At 47.3% G+C, this 18,584-nt stretch overlaps 1 long non-coding RNA gene across 1 annotated transcript; it reads right to left on the reverse strand.

Annotated features, from left to right (window-relative positions):
• Positions 1-15,779: 15,779 nt before the first annotated feature.
• Positions 15,780-17,393, reverse strand: LOC102386295. Its single transcript, XR_001358879.1, has 3 exons — positions 17,297-17,393; positions 16,211-16,339; positions 15,780-16,107 (listed from the first exon to the last, which is right to left on the reverse strand). It is a non-coding gene; the product is annotated as an uncharacterized LOC102386295 (long non-coding RNA).
• Between the last annotated feature and the right edge of the window lie 1,191 nt (positions 17,394-18,584).

Consider the following 18,584-nt stretch of genomic DNA (forward strand, 5'->3'; position numbering starts at 1 on the left):
AGCCTGGGGCTCGCCTTGCCCGGCCGGGGTGCCACCTCCCCCGGGGCCACCTCACACCCATTGCCCCTCGCCAGCCGGCCCCTGGGTGCTGGCACCCTGCTGCCGGCCCCTCCGCCGCCTCCTGAAGGCGCGGCGCGGCCGGGCAGGGTCTCGCGGGCTAGGGACGGACGTTGCACATCATCTGGTTGTACATCGTCAGAAACCAGTCCGAACCAGTAACAGAACAGATGTCCCGTGCACATAAACCAGTTTGAGATCAACTGCCCCTCGCCAGCCGGCCCCTGGGTGCTGGCACCCTGCTGCCGGCCCCTCCGCCGCCTCCTGAAGGCGCGGCGCGGCCGGGCAGGGTCTCGCGGGCTAGGGACGGACGTTGCACATCATCTGGTTGTACATCGTCAGAAACCAGTCCGAACCAGTAACAGAACAGATGTCCCGTGCACATAAACCAGTTTGAGATCAACCTGGTTGAATGCAGTATCAGACTTAACAGATTTGGCTCAAACTGGTTCATGCAATGTCTGTCCCAGACCCACAGGACTAAGCTCAAGGAGTGAGGCCTTTCCCCGTCCACGAAACCAGCAGGCCCAGAGACATGTCCCCAGACCCCCAGGCTGGCTCATGTTTTGCTGGAGAGACTCCCTTGTGAACCTAACCCTAATCCAAGCCTCTGGTGCTACACGAGTAATAAGCCCCATTGCTTCTCAGTCCTGTGCCCTGACTCTAGCGTGGCAGGGGGTGGGGCACTCTTGTACTTTGGACACTACCTCAATCCCTACACATTTAATGGGAGGTGGCCCTCAAGTCCCAAGTGAAAAAGCAGCATAAATGTATCAGGCCTGTAGACAGTAGCCTTGTTAGTCTAAGGATGGAGGAAGACAAGATTATTTGGGTAGATGTCAAATCTTTTATTAGAGCAACTAAATAGTAGGAAAAAAATGTTCTTCACAAGCTTTCAGGTACAAACACCCTTCTTTAGACTCTCCCTCTTCCTGAAGAAGGGTGTTTGCACCCAAAAGCTTGCAAAGAACATTTTTTCCAACTATTTAGTTGCTCTAATCAAAGATACCACATCTACTCAAAGAACCTGGTCTGCAAAAATGTATGGAATTAAGCTGCACTGTTATCCCCTCTGGGAGGGAGGGGTTGTAGCCCACAACGTCCCCTGGGGAGAAAGATAGAGTGGGGGCAGTAGGGGATGAAGTGCCCCAAACAGTGCCATAGCAAGGGGGTGGGGAAGGGGAAGGTGAGCAGGGTGACTGCCCCAGGTGCCAAAGCAAAGGGGCACAGACAGGCGCTGCCCAGCTGGGGCAGAGCACAGGATGGAGCCTTGAGTGGCTCATTTGGTGGGGTGCAGGGGTGAAGGGAGGGCAGCTCCCACCACTGCATGCACACCCAAGCAAGCATGGTGGGGGCATGTGCCCCCAGATCTGTACAAGGGGCAAAGGCAGGCTGCTGCTGCAGGCTTTGCCCCAGGCACCAAACTTCCTTGTCACAGCACTGGCCCCAGAGCTGGGGCAGAAGTACAGGTGATGCTAGGACAGGGGCGGGCAATTATTTTGGGCAGAGGGCCGCTTACTGAGTTTCGGCAAGCCATCAAGGGCTGCATGACAGGCAGCCCAGGGCAGATTAATATTAATTTTCTAACTTTTTTAGGGGCCCGGTGGGCTGGATAGAATAGCCTGGCAGGCCGCATCCAACCCCTGGGCTGCATTTTGCCCACCCTTGTGCTAGGAGATCAGCGTGGTTATAGAGATGGCCCCGTTGCGCCTGCCACAAACAGGCATATGCGCCATCCCAGAATCTTTGAAGGACACATTGAGTCTCTCCCTCTGAACTTTTCCGCAGGATCAGGTGATCGATCATTCCCTGTTTTACCTCTCCAGCAGCTTTTATGTGCTCCATGGCATTTGCCACTCACTCCTCGTTCAGTAGCATCTGATCATTTGCATGTGCTTGTTCTCCTGCCCTCTACCAGATAATAATTAAGACCAATACATGAAACCATGCCTTGTTGATCCATGTAGTCCCCTACTATTCTATTCTAATCTATACAGATTTTATAATGCCCTTCTCAGCACAGAAGCTGACTGCTTATGCATGAAATAATGTAACTAATATCTGTCATGTGTTTGTTCTCTCATATTCTTCCTGGGAAGAGAAGTATTTGTTAGGGAAATGCTTTGTTTTACTTTCTATATATCACATTGCTTTGTGTTCATATGAGAAAAAGCAGCTGGGAAAAGCATGCCTTGCACTGGAAGTAGAATGTGGTCTAGTTTGTGATGGTCCTTAGTTATGGTGTAAGTTAATTCTACAGTCTCAGCCTTGTCCCCAGCAAAACTACCTCCCACACAGAAGAACTTTACCCTTTTGTAGGAAGTTCCATTTGTGCCTGAAGACTGACGTTATCGGCCACAGGCTTCATCCCAGAGCTTTAGGTGATATTTTAGATAACCTGGACAGGTCATATAAATGAGGAGACAGGTCTAAGACCTTGAATTTGATTTGCTATTCTGTGGCAGGAGTGTATAACCTGCAGCTCTCCAAAGCACTCCCAATAGCCTGCTATAATTTTCTTTGTTAACTCACTTTATTAAATTTAAAAAGATTTAAAAAGCAAAACAGCAACTAGTTCCATGTCCTTACTGCAGGGTGCTAATCTACACATGTATTTGTGCCTGCTTGTGCAGTCCAGTTTCCCACTTGCTAATGTACCGAGGGCTTACATTAGGGGCAGGCAATTATTTCAGGCGGAGGGCTGCTTACTGAGTTTTGGCAAACCATTAAGGGCCACATGACAGGCAGCCAGGGGCAGATAAATATTAATTTTCTAAATTTTTTAGGGGCCATAGAATGGCCTAGCAGACCGCATCTGGCCCATGGGACGCATTTTGCCCACCCCGGCTTACATCCATCCCGTCACAGCAGATTCCACCAGGAGCAGCCCTCCAGTGGAAAATAGAAGTGGTCCTCAATAAAGTTTAACTTGTGCACCCCTGTTCTAAGGAAACCCAGAAGGGAGGACAGCTTTGGGCACCTTTAAGACATCCTACAGTGTTCTGTACCAGCTGGAGTTTCCTAAGCACTGATGGCTTCCTGTCCAAATCTATTGCATTGCTGTAGTGTAGCTCAGCATTTCTCAACCTATGGGTCGTGAGCCAAAAGTGGATCGCAAGAGTTTATGAAAGGGTTGCAAACAAACTTTAAAAACAGAAAAGCGTGGGAAACCATGGGTTTTCCCTTGTAGGCTGGCTGAGTTCCAGCTTGCCAGGAGCAACTTGGGCTGCCCACCTGCCCCACACACTGGAGAGTTGGGGCCTGGGGCCAGGGGGCAGTGGGTCAGGAGTGAGGGGCGCTGGGTCAGGACTGGCCATTTATGTTTACAAATGGGTCCTTGTACAAGAAAGGTTGAGAACCAATGGTCTAGCTAAGAAGCAATAAAGCAACAAACAAATAACTGAGACCAGGTCATTGTGTGCCAAGATGGGACAGACTCTTTACTATCCAGAGAAGACAGAAAGCATTACTCATAGATGTTCCTACATGAGGAACCTAGGATCACTCCTATGGACTGAATTGACCTGTTGTGCCTTTCACCAATAGGGTTGTTGGTTGTAGCCATGTTGGTCTAAGGACATGGGCAGACAAGGTTCTCTCAGTAGATGTGATATCTTTTATTAGACCAACTAAATAGTTGGGAATGCAAGCTTTTGGGCATAAATGACCTTCATCAGGCATAGGGAGACTCTGCTGGTGTTATGTGTTCTCCAAGATAGAAAAGAAGATAATTTACAACATGCAGATCTGTGAAAATGCCAATGAGTTGAGTGGAAGTTTGGAAGACCATGGGTAGAGATGGTGGGGAGGGAAATGTGTGAAGGACTTCAAGTGGCCAGCTGGAGGCAGGTTACCTGGAGTATCAGATATCCTCAAACAATTGCAACCCATACTAGAAGAAGACCCAGTTCTTAAATAAATATTTCCAGAACCACCCACCCTAGCCTTTAAACAAGCACCAAACCTTGTAAACCTCATCACCAGAAGCAAACTTCCTGTGACCCAAACCACACTAAATGGATCCAGACCATGCCAGGACAAGAAATGTAAAACCTTCCAACTTACCTCCACCAGTCCCACAATAACTACACACCACAATGGAAACCAAACAACATCTGAGCACCAGAATGAATGTACACCAGAAATCTATCAAAGACAAAACTATCCAATTACCTGTGGGTGCCCACTTCTCACAAGACAATCACTCTCACTTCCTCTCCAAACTCTCGGTTCTAATTCTCAAAGGCAATTTACAAAACACATTTCATAGATGGGGCTATGAATTTCATAAATCTACTGGATACAAAAAAATCATGGACTTAGTATAGACATTGAATTCATGACACATCATAACTTTCCTGACATCTGGTACATCAGGTAATCTGCCTCCAGCTGACCACTTGCATTCCTTCACATATTTCCCTCCCTTCCTCTCCTCCCCTCCTATCTCTACCTATTGTCTTCCAAACTTCCACTCATTTGCATTTCACAGACCTGTATGTTGTAAATTAGCTTCTTTTTCATCTTGGAGAACACAACACCAGCAGAGTCTCCCTATGCCTGGCAAAGGGTGTTTGTGCCCAAAAACTTTCAAAGAACTTTCCCCCAACTATTTAGTTGGTCTAATAAAAGATAATCACATCTACCCAAAGAACCTTGCCTGCCTTTCACCAACAGAGACTATCATGGTTGCAAACACTTCAGAATGATTTCCTCATCCCAACAACCTTACCCTCTATTGCTTGCACTTGAGCCTATGTCATCTGTCTCATTCCTCTAGTGAAGGCATGTAGATGCTGAAGAGCTGGAAAGAGAGAAATGATTGTGGGACTCCACAAGCAAGAGGTCTAGTGATGATGGTGCAGTCTCCCATCACTAATCACTGGGTGCATTTCTCCCAGGAAAAACTCAAGCCACTTTAGCAGATTACCCCAATTGATTGCCACCTCAGTCAAATGAGACAATTGTATCTCATGATCAGTAATGTCAAATGCTGCCAAGGCTTCCAAGAAGACGAAGACCGATATCTGCCGTAAGGCAATGGACAGCAAGATATCAGCCATCAGTGCCATTAAAGGGGTTTCATTTCTGTGTCCTGACCCAAATCCAGATTGTGCCAGGTCTAGAATACTAGGTTTAGTTAGATGAGCTTGCATGGGCTTTTGACTAGCTTCTCTGCGAGCTTGCAAAGGAATGGAAACATTGACTCCAGGCAGAATGCCTAAAACTGCCATGTGCAGAGAGGGTTTCTTTAGTGTTGGTGGGATTATTTCATGTTTGAAGGAGGAGAGGAACTTCCTTCTCTGGATGATGATAACTACTTCAATCACAAGTGGCACCAGTTGCTTCTGTCAAGACTCCATTAGCATGTCAGGACTTCTTGCTGAGTGAATGTACAGAACCCTGGAAAAGTTCGATGCTAGGTGCAAGCATGGTGAATCAATATTGTTTGGCTCTTTCTAATTGTGGATGGTCATTCCCACAAAGCCAGGTGATGGTGAACTGCAGATACTCAGGAATTTATGAAGTCACTTACCACATGGATTAGTTCCTTGTAGTGGGATTTGGCAGCTTCAATGGAGTGTATAGGAACATTCTCTTAGCTTGCAATACAGTCTCAACACAGGCTTGAAGAAATTAATTGTATTTCATCCTGTCTATTAGCTTTTCTTCTCTACCATCAGCCCTCAGATTTCCTCTTCTTTTTTCTTCATTTAGTGCAAGGTATCAGAAAATCAAGGACAGCTGTATGAGCAGTGGGGCTTTGTGGATACCAACTTATGTAAAATTGAAGTTAGATTCTTTGCTCAGATGCTTAACTTTTTGTTCTGTGGACAGCTGTCCCTTAGCTGGCTTTGAATTGGTTGGAATTCATGAGTTTTCCTGGCACAGAGTTGTGCATCTTGTTGGCTGGGAGCCAGAAGATCCGTGACTGCCTTCTTAATGCAATTGCTTGTTTAAGATAAGGTTGGGTTGTGATGTCTTCTGTCTAAATATCTAAACCAATGCTTAGGTCCAGGGTTGAACCAGACATTTGGACTGGATCAGAGGTGATCTGTAAAAGTCCTAGGGAGGCAAGTAAGGAGTTGAACGTGGGGGCCTTTGCATCTGCAGGCTTGTCAACACATGTGTTATTGCCTATGTGAAAACATGGGGTATTTTGACACCATTGCCACTAAGGCATCAGGAAGCTCCTTTATAAAGCGTTTCTGCCTGTAGCGGCCTGTACGTAAGCATCACATCTCTTAGCTTTGACCATGGTTTCTTTTATCAGATGAATGAATTCAAATGAACTTGCCTCACATGAAACATGCTTTGGACTCAATGTTTGTGGAAAGGATGAATGCAGGGCCTTCTTGTTCTGCCTGGGCTGTAATGTTTCAAGTATCTGCAGAGGTGATGTGATCTGTCACAACTTGTAATGCCATCTAGTCAGGTCTCAAAGTTTTTCAGACTATTTGGTGCTCCTTTTCTGTGATACTTTGGTTTCTCAAATATGGACCCTTATCTTCCCATCTATATCTCTCTTCTTATAGACACTTTTTCAATGTCTGTTTCCTTCTCGCTGTTTGAGTTCATACCCAATCCAGTTTGAATTAATTTCCTGAGACAGTATTAAATGTTCCACTTCAGTCCATAGAGAAAACCATCTATTCTTTTCAATTGGTAGTTAATTCTACAGTGCAATCAGAATTTGTCTGACACTATTGCTGATCAAATTTTGTTTGGAATGATTTGTCCTTTCAGACTCCCTGCAAGTTATTACTAATGGAGCCATTATCCTGCAGGTGATTACATGTTATCCTGCAGGATAAGCCATTATCCTGCAGGTGATTCTCTCATGTTTCCTTTTGGCTGATGTATTTGTAAGAGCCCTTTTAATTTGTCTTACTTCCCTCAACTGTAATGTTAATGTAGCATACCTCCTTATCTCTTCCTCAGTTAGACTTTACCAGATTCCATTTCAGGAGAAGGGTGATCTTATAAGTTGCTGGACTGGGATTAAGAAGATCTAGGTCCAGTTCCCAGCTCTGCCTTAGATTTCTTTTGCAACCTTGGGTGATTCACTTCATCTGCTTGTGCCTCAATGCCATACCTGTAAAATGGGGAGTATAATCATCCTCTTCCTCTTACTTTGTGTCTTTGCATGGGGGAATTACTTTTGCTATGTATAAATGTAACACCTAGTAAAGTGGGGGCTTTTTCATAAGCAAAGTCTCTGGACACTACTGTCTCTCTCACAAATATAATCTTTTCCAGCATGGATGCCTGCTGTGCAGTCATTATTCTGCCTTAATTACAATGGGTTGGCAGTGTCCTCCCAGGGAAATGTCCATGAGAGGAAGTTGTGAGAATCATTCTGTCAAGGGAGCACTACCTCAGTGGGAGGGAGAACACCCAAAGTGCATGGATTTTCCCCCCTTTGGCATAAGGATATAGTCCATTTAATCCATGCCAAGGCCCCTCATCTGCTTTCTGGCTTACTGTTATTTCTATTAAGGCCACTGCTCTGGGATCCTTCCTCAAGGGAAGCTGTTCCCAGAACTGCCAGACTGGAGAAGAATTAGTGCAGACTCCAGATGCCTGAACTTTCTGTTGGCTTTTTCACTGGGATTAGCAGTCAGGGACAATGCACATTCTTCTGGCCCCAGTCACAGATAGTCAATGCCAAGGAAGTGGGGTTACGTGGGATGCTGTGGGTGCCACAAGCACAACCTGCAGCCCCTACCATGGGAAAGAGGCATCTGCATGGAAGGCATTCCCCTCATTGCACCCTGCAATCTTGCCTGATGTCCAATGCGTTCTTCAGCTTGCCCATGGGTTTTTAATATATCTTGCCATTGTACTATATTTGCCAGTTTGGGTTTAGCTTATTCTTTGTGTTTTTCCCATGTGAATCTTTTAGAGCTTTTCTCCACTAAGGATTCTTACACCAGTCTAGCTTTGTCAGTGTAAGCCCCTAACATGTGTGCACCTGGCACCAGCCTGGTGCCTACACAAGGCCTCTTACATCTGAGTAAGGGGAATTGTGCACTTGTTCTCTTCTTTCTATGGACAAAAGAATTTAGTCTCCAGTGATGTCAAACAGACTGATCCATTTTCCGCCACCAAATGCATAAGGAAACACCATTAACCAGGACATTAAAATCAAGGGAATTTCTGTTAGGTGCAGGCTGGCAGGAGGGATTTAAGACACAGAAGAGATAGTTGGGCAACTATTTAAGGATTTCCAGGTCAGCCTGTTTTCATTGATGCAAACAGTACTGCATGGAAATAAATATCTTTCCAAGGTTATTTTGTTTCTCTCTCCTTAGTGTAACATTCTTGCTTTGCTGTTTTGCTTCATGTTGTGGATTAGGGTTGATGTGACATGAGATTTAAGTACAGGTTTCCCTCGTTTTATGGGGGTTCTGTACATGCAAATTCATTCTTATGTGATGACCCTTTTTTTACCAAAAATTTGTTATATGCAACGTAAATTCACTCTTATGCAATCGGTGTAGTGGAAGCCCGCAGTCAGCTGCTTTGGGCGGTGCATTGTGGGAATGACACGCACCAAATATAGTCTCATGTGTGGATCTGTGCCCCTCACTTATTGTCTGCAACATGTTTCTGTAGTTGCCATCCCCGTTATGATAGTGCCCTGTCCTTGTGTGCTGTTGGCAAGTACGAAAATTATCTTGTTAAAGTGGTAGAAATGGTCTGGGGTCAGTACAGTTGAGGTCTTGGAATGAACCCCTATTTGTTACATTGTAAAGTGGGTTACCTTTGTGCAAATTCGAGTTATGAACCATATTCCAGGAATGCATGTACAGCATAAAGCGAGGGAAACCCGTAGGCAGGCTTGTCCTTCGGCAATTCAGTTATTGTGCACTAGGTGTCACTGCTCTTTAGTTTTATAGAAAACAACATGCTTTGCTCAGATTTGTTTTGAGATTAGAACAGGTCACAGTGACACCTAGGGGACAATTTGGAAACCATGGCTGCAGGTGCTTTGCAGGAATTGTTGGCGTTTTAAAATAATCTGTTGCAGATGTTAATGAGGTGTTGCAGCTCTCCATTTTGCTTCGGATTATACAAGTGCTTGCACAAGAGGGACCCATTCCTACTGACACCACCCGCTCCTAGGACTCCTGGACCTAATTAGGTTTTTCATAAGATCACCCAGGAGCAGCGTCAGGGAGAGAACCTAAATGTTGGCTTTCAGCTGAAAGTGAATCAGGACTTCCTTATTCTTTAGAGTACTGAAGGCACTGATACCTGCTGGACAGTGCAGTCATCCGGCTCCAAGAGCTTGCTGGGGGAGTATAATCACTGTCATCAGGGCCGGATTAAATTTTTAGTGGGCCCTGAGCCAATCGATACCCCCTCCCCACCATGGTGCTGCCACCTGCAGGGAGTGGAGCCTGGAGCTGCTGTTAGGGGATGGCCTCCATAGTGGCGAGGCCAGTGGAGGGAGGAGAAGAGAAGGGAGGTAGACAGGGCCATTCATGCCACCACAGAGGAGGAAAGGGCAGGATGCACCACCCCCTCCTCCCCCCCAAGCTCAGGGCCCAAGGGAGGTGAAGGGAAGGGAGGCAAACAGGGCCATTTGCACTGCAGCCACAGAGGCAAGGACCGTGGCCCCCTTGCAGCTCAAGGTCCTAGGCTGTCATTCTTGAGGGATTTAACATGTCTCAATGCATACCCAGCCAGTTCTGGCAACTGGGGACAAAGAGAATCAGAGCCCTACTTCCCCAAAGGTGGCTAGCAATGCTAGGCCTACTTACACCTTGGGCTGAGCTCAGGCCTATGAAGGTAGCTGGTCTGCACCTGCTTTTGGAGAGCAGAAGAGAAGGAGGAAGGCATTTTGCTCCCTACATACTCCCTGACAAGAGCAAGCTACAATATAGCCCTACAAATGGGGCTTGTCGTAGAGCACTTAAGTGCCCTGCTCCTAAAGAAGGAAAAACTGCCAGGGAGAGAGCCCTAGCAGTGAATAAGCAGCCCAGCTGTGGGTTGCCAGGGCAACTGGAGCTAGAAGAGATCACACCTGCCAGTGGTCAGCTGATTGAAAGGGGCAGGGCCTGGCTCCATTATAAACCCAAGGAGCTGAGGCCAGAGGCAGTTCACTGCTAGTAGCTCAGGAGGGAAGAGCTCTCTGCTATGAAAGAGAGGAGAAGCCTGACGGAAGGCGCAGCAGCTGACATGGCTGTGGAATGGAGTTTTTCCCGGTGGGCTAGAATGTTGTTATAGCCAAGTGGCTTCAGTTTAAGTTATGGCTGAAAGGCTTGCATTTGTGTTGCTGTTTATCACTGGTGGTTTGGGTGAGGCTATTAGGGGTTGGAGGAGGCCTCATGGGGGACTCCCACTAATGTGGGGACCCAGGCACCAGTGAGGGCACAGCATTTGGGCTATGTAGGCCCCAGAGAAGGGGGCGTTGCTGAGAAGCCCCAGGGCGGGCGTGGTGAGCCCCGGAGAAGGGAGCAGTATTGTGGTGAGTCCCGGAGAAGGGGGCAGCATTGCTGAGAAGGCGGGAGAGGGACAGAATAACATCCATTACATCTGCAAGGCTTGGGGCATGGTATTGGGGTGGCAGGAGCCACGCGTAGCCCATAAGGCTAGGGTGCCCCTGAAGCACCCATTGTAGAGCAGGACCCATGAGGGGTCTGGGAAACCACAGGGTCTTAGCATCCATCGAGATGTGACTGAGAGGGCATAAAAGGCAGCCTCCCAAATATGTCATCAAAGACGTGGTGGCTGAGAATTTGGCCCAAGGGCACCCTCAACTTGGCACGGGAAGGGGGCCTTGAGAAGATCACAGCCCTCCTGCAGGACCCTGCTGTGATGGGGCCCCAAGTAAGATGGAAATCCCTGGGGGAAAAACCAAGCCTGGCTTAGCCTAGTGTTAGATCTTAAGTAGGCCTAGTCTTTGCTCTTCTGCGGAGCAGGCAGTTTTCATTCTCCCCTGTACATCTGTTTTCCATGGACCGTTAAGATCCCAAGGTGTACTCATGTTACTTTGTTGAGCCCCAGCTCAAGTCTGGGATCATGCCGGGTATGCAAAGGCCAATAAAGATACCAGGGGTGAAAGTATAAAGAAGATTTATTGCTAGCAATAAAAGGTGCAAGCGGAATAATTTCACATAACAAGCACACAGATTTTTAATTCTAAGCATCTTTTATACAGGAGTATTGGACCTTCATAAGCATTCTTGTTTGCTAATTGGTTATAAAGGAGTGATGCAAGGAGTTCTTTACTGAGCATGTCTCTATACCTGTGTTTTAGCTATGTATGTTTCATTAGCATACTTTCTCCCCACCTAGGGGTGTAATTTTTAGTATTTTAATTAGCTCTTTGCCCTAGTCCTCTGATTCTGCTTTTGTTTTCAAGCCTCCTTTATCTAAGACTGTCTCCTCCTTATTATTGCAGATGGGCGTTAGTTACATAACGGAGACTTTTGCTTGGGCTTTGTATAGTGGTTTCTAGGTCAAACCTCACAACTTCATTGCACATAGTTTGGGGGATGGAGGAAGCCACAGTTTAATTGTGTGGGGGTTGCAGGGTGGGGTGGGGAGAGAAAGGAAGGGAAGCATTTGAATCCAACATGTTTTTAGTTTTGAGACTACCCTAAACTTGTGTGTAAAACAAAACAACAAAACCCCCAACTCATTCCTCAGCACATCTCTGGCGCTGGTTGCCTTCTGGATAGCAGCAGAGAGCTAAATTAGCAGCCTATCTGTCCCTGTTTTATACCAGGTTTTTAAATCGCATCTCAAATCTCTCCTTTCAGTCTCCCAAGAGATTCTGCTCCAGTATTTTGGTGGGGGTAAAGTCGCTCTTAATAGTTCAGAGGCACAAGCTCTGGTTTAGTGCTCTGTTGCATTACCTCTCTTTAGTACCAGCTGCAAATTTTAATTATTATGCTGTTTTCCCCTTCTTGCAGTTCATTAATAAAGATGCTAAATGCAAATGGGCCTACAAGGATCTCTTCAGTACACCCCTGTCACTCAGTAAATACACAGTCACTTATAGAAACATGGAACCTCAAGGGTCATCTAGGCCAACTCCCATCTGCTTATGGTTCCTTAAGACCATTTTCTTTTCATCTCATTCGCAATATCTAAGCCAATGTGAACTAATAGGCTTAAAATAGACTTTGGGAGATCCAGTATCAAAGAACATTACATATAATGTATTCCTCTTGGCCACTACTCAAGTAATTTGGGCAAAGAAAATGAGCATCTTGATTTGCGGAACTAATGTTGCTTTCTTCTGTCTACAAGGAATCGCATCAAAGGGGGCAAGAGGGTGCAAAAGCCCCCATGGCTCACCAAAAGCATATGGGAATGTATGCCTCCTTTCTAGCTAGAAGACACCCAGTGGAAGGAAGGGGCCATCACCAGGGAGGACTGTACCTCGGTTGCTTGAGGCTGTAACGGGGCAGTCAGGAAGGCCAATTTGGAGATGGAACTGGGACTAGCTACCCAGATCAAGGACAACAAGAAGTCCTTTTTTTTAAATGCATAGGGGGTAAAAAGAAGGTACCCCTGCAGAACACGCTAGGAAATCTGGTTGTTGCACCAGACAGCGAAAGCTAACTGATTTTAACAATTTCTTTGCTTCCACTTTTTCTGAGCAGGGACCGGGTCACACTCCCTTCCCCCCCCCCCCCCCCCCCCCCCCCCCAGGGGAGGCGTACACAGGCCTAGGGTCAGTGAGGACCTAGTCGGGGAACTTCTGGTGGGACTGTACTTATTTAAATCAGCTGGTCCTGATGTTCTCCACCCTGGAGTGCTGAGGGAATTAGCAGAGGTCATTGCGGGACCCCTGGCAGGGCTTTACAAGCACTCATGGTACTCTGGAGTGGTGCCAGAGGACTGGAAAAGGGCCAATGTGGTTTCCACTTTCAAAAAGGGTGGAAGGAGGACCCAGGAAACTATAGGCCAGTTAGCTTCCCCAGGACCAAGGTAAGACTTTTTGAGAGAATTATCCTGGCGCATGCCCACGAGGGGCCAGCAGGGGAGATTATGCTTAGTGGCAACCGACATGGGTTCATTAGAGGCAGGTCCTGTCAGACCAACCTGGTGGCCTTCTGTGACCAGGTGACAAAATCCTTCAACACGGGTGTCGTGGTGGATGTAGTCTTTCTGGACTTTAGGAAGGCCTTCGACACAGTCTCTCACCCTGTTCTCATTTAAAAAAAAAACTAGGGGACTGTGGTGTCAACACCTACATGGTCAAATGGGTCACTAACTGACTGGAGGGCTGCAGCCAGAGAGTGGTGGTGGGCGGGTCTTATTTGACCTGGAGGCATGTGGGGAGTAGGGTCCCCCAGGGCTCGGTCCTTGGACCCGCACGCTGTTCAACATCTTCATCAGCAACTTGGACGGGGATGTAAAAAGCACCCTGTTCAAATTTGCAGATGACACTAAGATGTGAGAAGTGGGCACACTAGAAGGGAGGAATAGGCTGCAATTGGACCTAGACCGGTTACAGGGGTGGGCGGATGAGTATTGAAACCCATCCTGTTCTGACAAGTGCAAAGTACTGCACCTGGGGAGGAAGAACCAGCAGCATACCTACAGGCTGGGGAACTCCCTTCTTGTCAGTGCAGAGGCAGAAAAGGATCTTGGAGTCATTATTGATGCCAAAATGAACGTGGGCTGACAGTGTGGGGATGTGGTCAGGAAGACCAACTGTACCTTGTTATGCATCCACAGATGCATCTTGAGCAGGTCCAAGGAGGTGATCCTCCCCCTCTGCGGCACTGGTCAGGCTGCAGTTGGTGCCCAGAACTGGACGCAGTACTCCACACTTCAGGAGGGATGTGGACAGCATTGAGAGGGTCCAGAGGAGGGCCACCCGCATGGTCGGGGGCAGCAGGGCAAGCCCTATGAGGAGAGGCTAAGGGACCTGAACCTGTTCAGCCTCCACAAGAGAAGGCTGAGGGGGGGGGATCTAGGGGCCTGTTACAAACTAATTGGGGGAGACCCACAGGCATTGGGGGAGTCCCTGTTCCCCCAAGCACTCCCAGGAGTGACTAGAAATAACGGTCACAAGCTGGCAGAGGGGAGATTCAGGCTAGACATCAGGAGGTGCTACTTCACTGTCAGGGCAGCTAGGATCTGTAACCAACTTCCAAATGAAGTGGTGCTGGCTCCTACCCTGGGGGTCTTTAAGAGGAGGCTGGATGAATACCTTGCTGGGGGGGTTTGACCCCAGTCCTCTTTCCTGCCATGTCAGGGGGTCAGACTTGATGATCTGCTCAGGTCCCTTCCAACCCTACCAACTATGAAATATCATCTTCCAAGTTAAACACAATCACAGAGACCACAGAGGTTGAGATCTGCTGCTCCAACCTTTTTAGACTTGAAGTACCCCTTGGAAAATGGCAGCTCTTACTCCTTTTTTGAGAGACAGTCTAGATCAGTGGTCACCAGCCAGTAGATCTTGATCTACTGGTAGACCTTGGAGCCTCTTGGAGTCAATCCAAGGCTGGGGTGGAGGGGTGAGTGCCTGCATGCATGTGTGCACCTCATGGGCTGACCTGCTGGGCTGGGGGAGGGAACAGGCAGGGGTTAGATCAAGGCCCTCATGGTGAGGGACAGTGTTGCACAGGCAGGAGCAGGGGTAAGCTGAGTGAGGCCATGGCTTGGTGGGACTGACCTGCTGGGGAGGTGTGCCCCCAAATAAATGTTTTTTCTTTCTGCCTCGATCTGTCCCCCACTTCCCTTCCCACAGACTTACTGGGGGGGGGGGGGGGGGGGCATTGGCACATGGTAGATCCTGGGTTGCTTTTAAATGCCAAAAGGTGATTTCCTACTTTTAAAAGGTTGGAGACCACTGGTCTAGATAAATACAGAAGAAAAATTACAGAAGGTACAAGACTGTCTGCAACACTGAAAAAAAATATTAATTTGGAAGTTTGGCAAAATGGCTACTAGCCAGTTAAAGCTACAGTATTTTAAGTGGTGTAACCTTGTTCATACTCCATGATCGCACACTAAGACCAAATATTAAGGAGGAAATCACACAGACATCTGCTTATTGGTTTCTATAAAACATGAGAAACAGGGTTTTGGGGAATATATCTTATTGGATTAGATTTATAGCTGGGAGAGATGTTAGATAAGCTTTTGGGTACAGTTGGTCCAATAAAGCATGCCATTCAAAAAACAAAAAAACCCAAAACTTGCTTCTCATGTATTCCTTGGATCACTATGGCCACAACACTCCTATCATACTCCATGAAACATGATAGGAACAACTGGTAGGTGTGTAAAGGTTTACAAAGTCTTCAAGAAAAATGATGTTAATGTGTAAGGAGTCACATTACCTCTTTTGGAATATATTCTGGGTGGGTGGGATGGAGCCTCAGCCCCAGAAACCTGGTGCTAGAAAGGACTAGAAAGTTCCTCTTCCACCAATTTCTACATATCTCCACTGGGGGGGCAGGGCATGAGATAACAAGAATTTACTGAGTAGCTCCAAAGTGATTATTTCCCACAAATTCATTCATAAAACTTTAGTCCCAATGTTTTTTACCTGGCCACCCACTTAAAAGCCCATGAATTACATCTCTGATCTTAAAATCCAACTAAACCAGCCAGCTTCTTTATTGGTTTGTGCTTCTGGCTTTGTTAGCCAGGGAATGTTCTCCCAGTGATGAAAGCTTGCTGGTGATGTTGGACAGGAAGGAGCTGTAGGCTGTGCTGCCAGGGCTTTCTTACCTGTTGTGACAAACAAACAGTAATGAGGATGCAGATGCTGCAAGGTAGCCATAAAGATGAGCAGTTATTGTTCTTACACCAACTGTATGCTCAGACATGAGCCCAACTTGCCAAATCCATCTTCTAGCAGTCAGAATAGTCCGCGTGGGTGGATGACCAAAGCACTGGATTGTGACAAAGTCCCATGGGTTCTATGTATACTTAGCTTTGCCACTGCTTCTGGGTTGCCCTGGCATGTTGCTTGACCTCTTCATTTCTCCTCCTGCTGTTCGTATATCTTGTCTCCTTAGACCAGGGCAATTCTCACCTTGTGGTGCCCTGAGATTTTCAAGGGTGCTGCCAATATTAGTACTGTTAGCTATACAAACACCTACACATCATTCACAAGAGAAACCAAGACATTTCAAATAGGAATTTGTAGTATCAAGACCGTTCTGACCTGTTGTGGTTTTCTTGAATTCTTTGCAACAGAAGAATTGGTCTGTTGCTCTTTTCATGGTCAAAAAGAGTGAAACTGGATTCTGAAGTGAGGTGCTGCTAAATTCAGCAGTCTGGAAGGATGCCTGGACTAAAAGAGTTGAGTACCACTGCTTTATACTGCAAGCCCCTCAGGTTGGGTGCTATCCCCTCCTAAGTGATTGCATAGAGCCCAAAACAATGTTGCTCCAATCAACTGAACTTCTTCCCCCATTCTTGCCAATCAAATCTATGTGTAAATTCAGACTTTCCTTCCAATATTTTTTTGCTTCCAAAACTGCAACTGGTCCTAGCAGAAAGTCGGCCTGTAATGGCTTCCACATAGCTGTAATGCTCCCTTAGGGCCAAGTTAATCCTACCTGTTGATCGTTCCCCAGCTCCCCCTAACCTATCTGCCATGCCTTGAAGTAGACAGCTGTCCCTGGGGCCAGGGTAAGATCTTTGGTGTCTCTGTTCACTCTGGTGCTCTCCGCTTTCTCTCTCCCCAGGGGTTTGCCTTCCCTGGTCCCCTGGCTCTGTATCTTGCTGTTCCTGGACATGGTCTACTGACCCTAAATCTGGCCTTCAGCCTCCCCCATAACCACATTCATACCTTACAGGTGGGTCTTCCTTCACTGAAATCTCTCACCTTCCTTGGGCTAGAGCCCAATGGGTGCCTGGCCCTTGCAAGGCTATTTCCCCAACTGCAAACTTCCCTGGGCCCCTGACCTTATCTGCACATCAGCTCAGCCAGCTCCTTTTGCCTTCTCTGCTTCAGCCCACTCCATCCACTGGACCCCTGGTCCTAGCAGGCCTCTCCTTTTTTGGTTCTAGCTACTTGGCCCACTGGACCCCTGGTCCTTACAGGGCTTTTGCCAGGGCTTCTGCCCCTCAGCCCACCAGATTCCTGGTCCTTGCAGGGCTTTCCCTCACATCCTCAGCCCTCTGGGTCCTTAAACCTTGCACAGAGTGCCTCCTAGGCACCCCCTGTGGCCTCCAAGCACCCTTGTAGCTATTCCTAAGCCTCTGATCAAACAGCAAGATCAACAACTGAATAACATAAAACTACCTGCATAAGTAGTTACAGAACTACTCCCACCAGAGTTTCTTCTCAGCCAAGCATGGGCCAGTCTGAAGCTCTATACCAGAACCCAGGTTTATTGGCCTTATACTCCACCCCTTTCCACTCACCTGCCCTCTGATCCTCTGAAAAGGTTTTTCCCTTGTTTTCCTATTAGCAGACATATTGCTTTAACCTGCCTCTCTACAACTTGCATCTGCTACTTATCTCTCTTGCTAACAGGCTCACTGCTTTGCAACTAGCCACCCTGGCAAGCTGTATCCCATAACCTGCCACTGTAGCACTGCACTGACTCACTTCCAGGAACAATGGTTTGACAGCCCCACTGGTGACTGCAGTAAGCAGAGTGCTGGTGTAGGCAGTGCACTGGTTGCTGCTGATGTTTTAAAGCATCATTTTGTGTGACCTGGCTGACTGCTAGGATGGATGATGAGCAGCTGTTTGACTCATGTGAAGCGGAAAGCTGCTATTTACACACAGAGTGCCTCTCGCTGTTGTCATTCAGCTGAGATCATTCAGCCGCGCACAGCTTCAAAAGGCAGCTAGTGAAGGGCAATTTGTGCCCTTGTGTTCTGGGTGGAATGGGATGGATTTTCTTTAACAGTGTGTGAACAGTACAATGTTTTAAAGAACTAGACAGGCTAGCAATGCAATGGTGTGTCCTTGACTCTCTGCCCTGCTTCTAGTCTTCTCTGAGCCCTACCTCAGGACTGCTCAAACAGGACTTCCCTAGAAGCACTGATATGTTTAGTCCCCCAATGCTAGCTAGAATGCAGCTACCTGGCAAGAATGTGATAGAAGTAGGTGAAAAAGGTCTGAAGAAAGTGTGCAAGGTCATATTGTAAGGGACTGCTAAATTATTTCCAAGATGTTAAAATCATCTCTAAAATGAGTATTGCAGCACCGTACCTGGACATGTAACACTGTTAGCTCAGGGCAGCAACACGTCTTTGGCTCCCTCAGAGCTATCTGAAAGGGTGGCTCTTCTCTACATTGATAACCTCATCTCTCAGCAACTCCAGAACAAATGGCCTCAGTTTACAAGGAGAACAGAAATATTTTTTTTTTTCTAAGTGCCTGCCCTGCAAGCTGAGCCAGGCCTCTGAAAGCCAAGCTGTGTTTTAACTCTTCTCACACACCACCACTGAGGAACAGTGCTCTCAGTGACACTTTCACATGCCACTGCCTGCCACAAATGGGTATTGACCATTGGAACTTAGTACACAAGAAAGAGCAGACATCAACCCCAGGACCTGAGAGGTGGGGAGCAAATCGG

The sequence above is a fragment of the Alligator sinensis genome, unplaced genomic scaffold, assembly GCF_000455745.1.
Source record: "Alligator sinensis unplaced genomic scaffold, ASM45574v1 scaffold1386_1, whole genome shotgun sequence".
NCBI lineage: Eukaryota > Metazoa > Chordata > Crocodylia > Alligatoridae > Alligator > Alligator sinensis.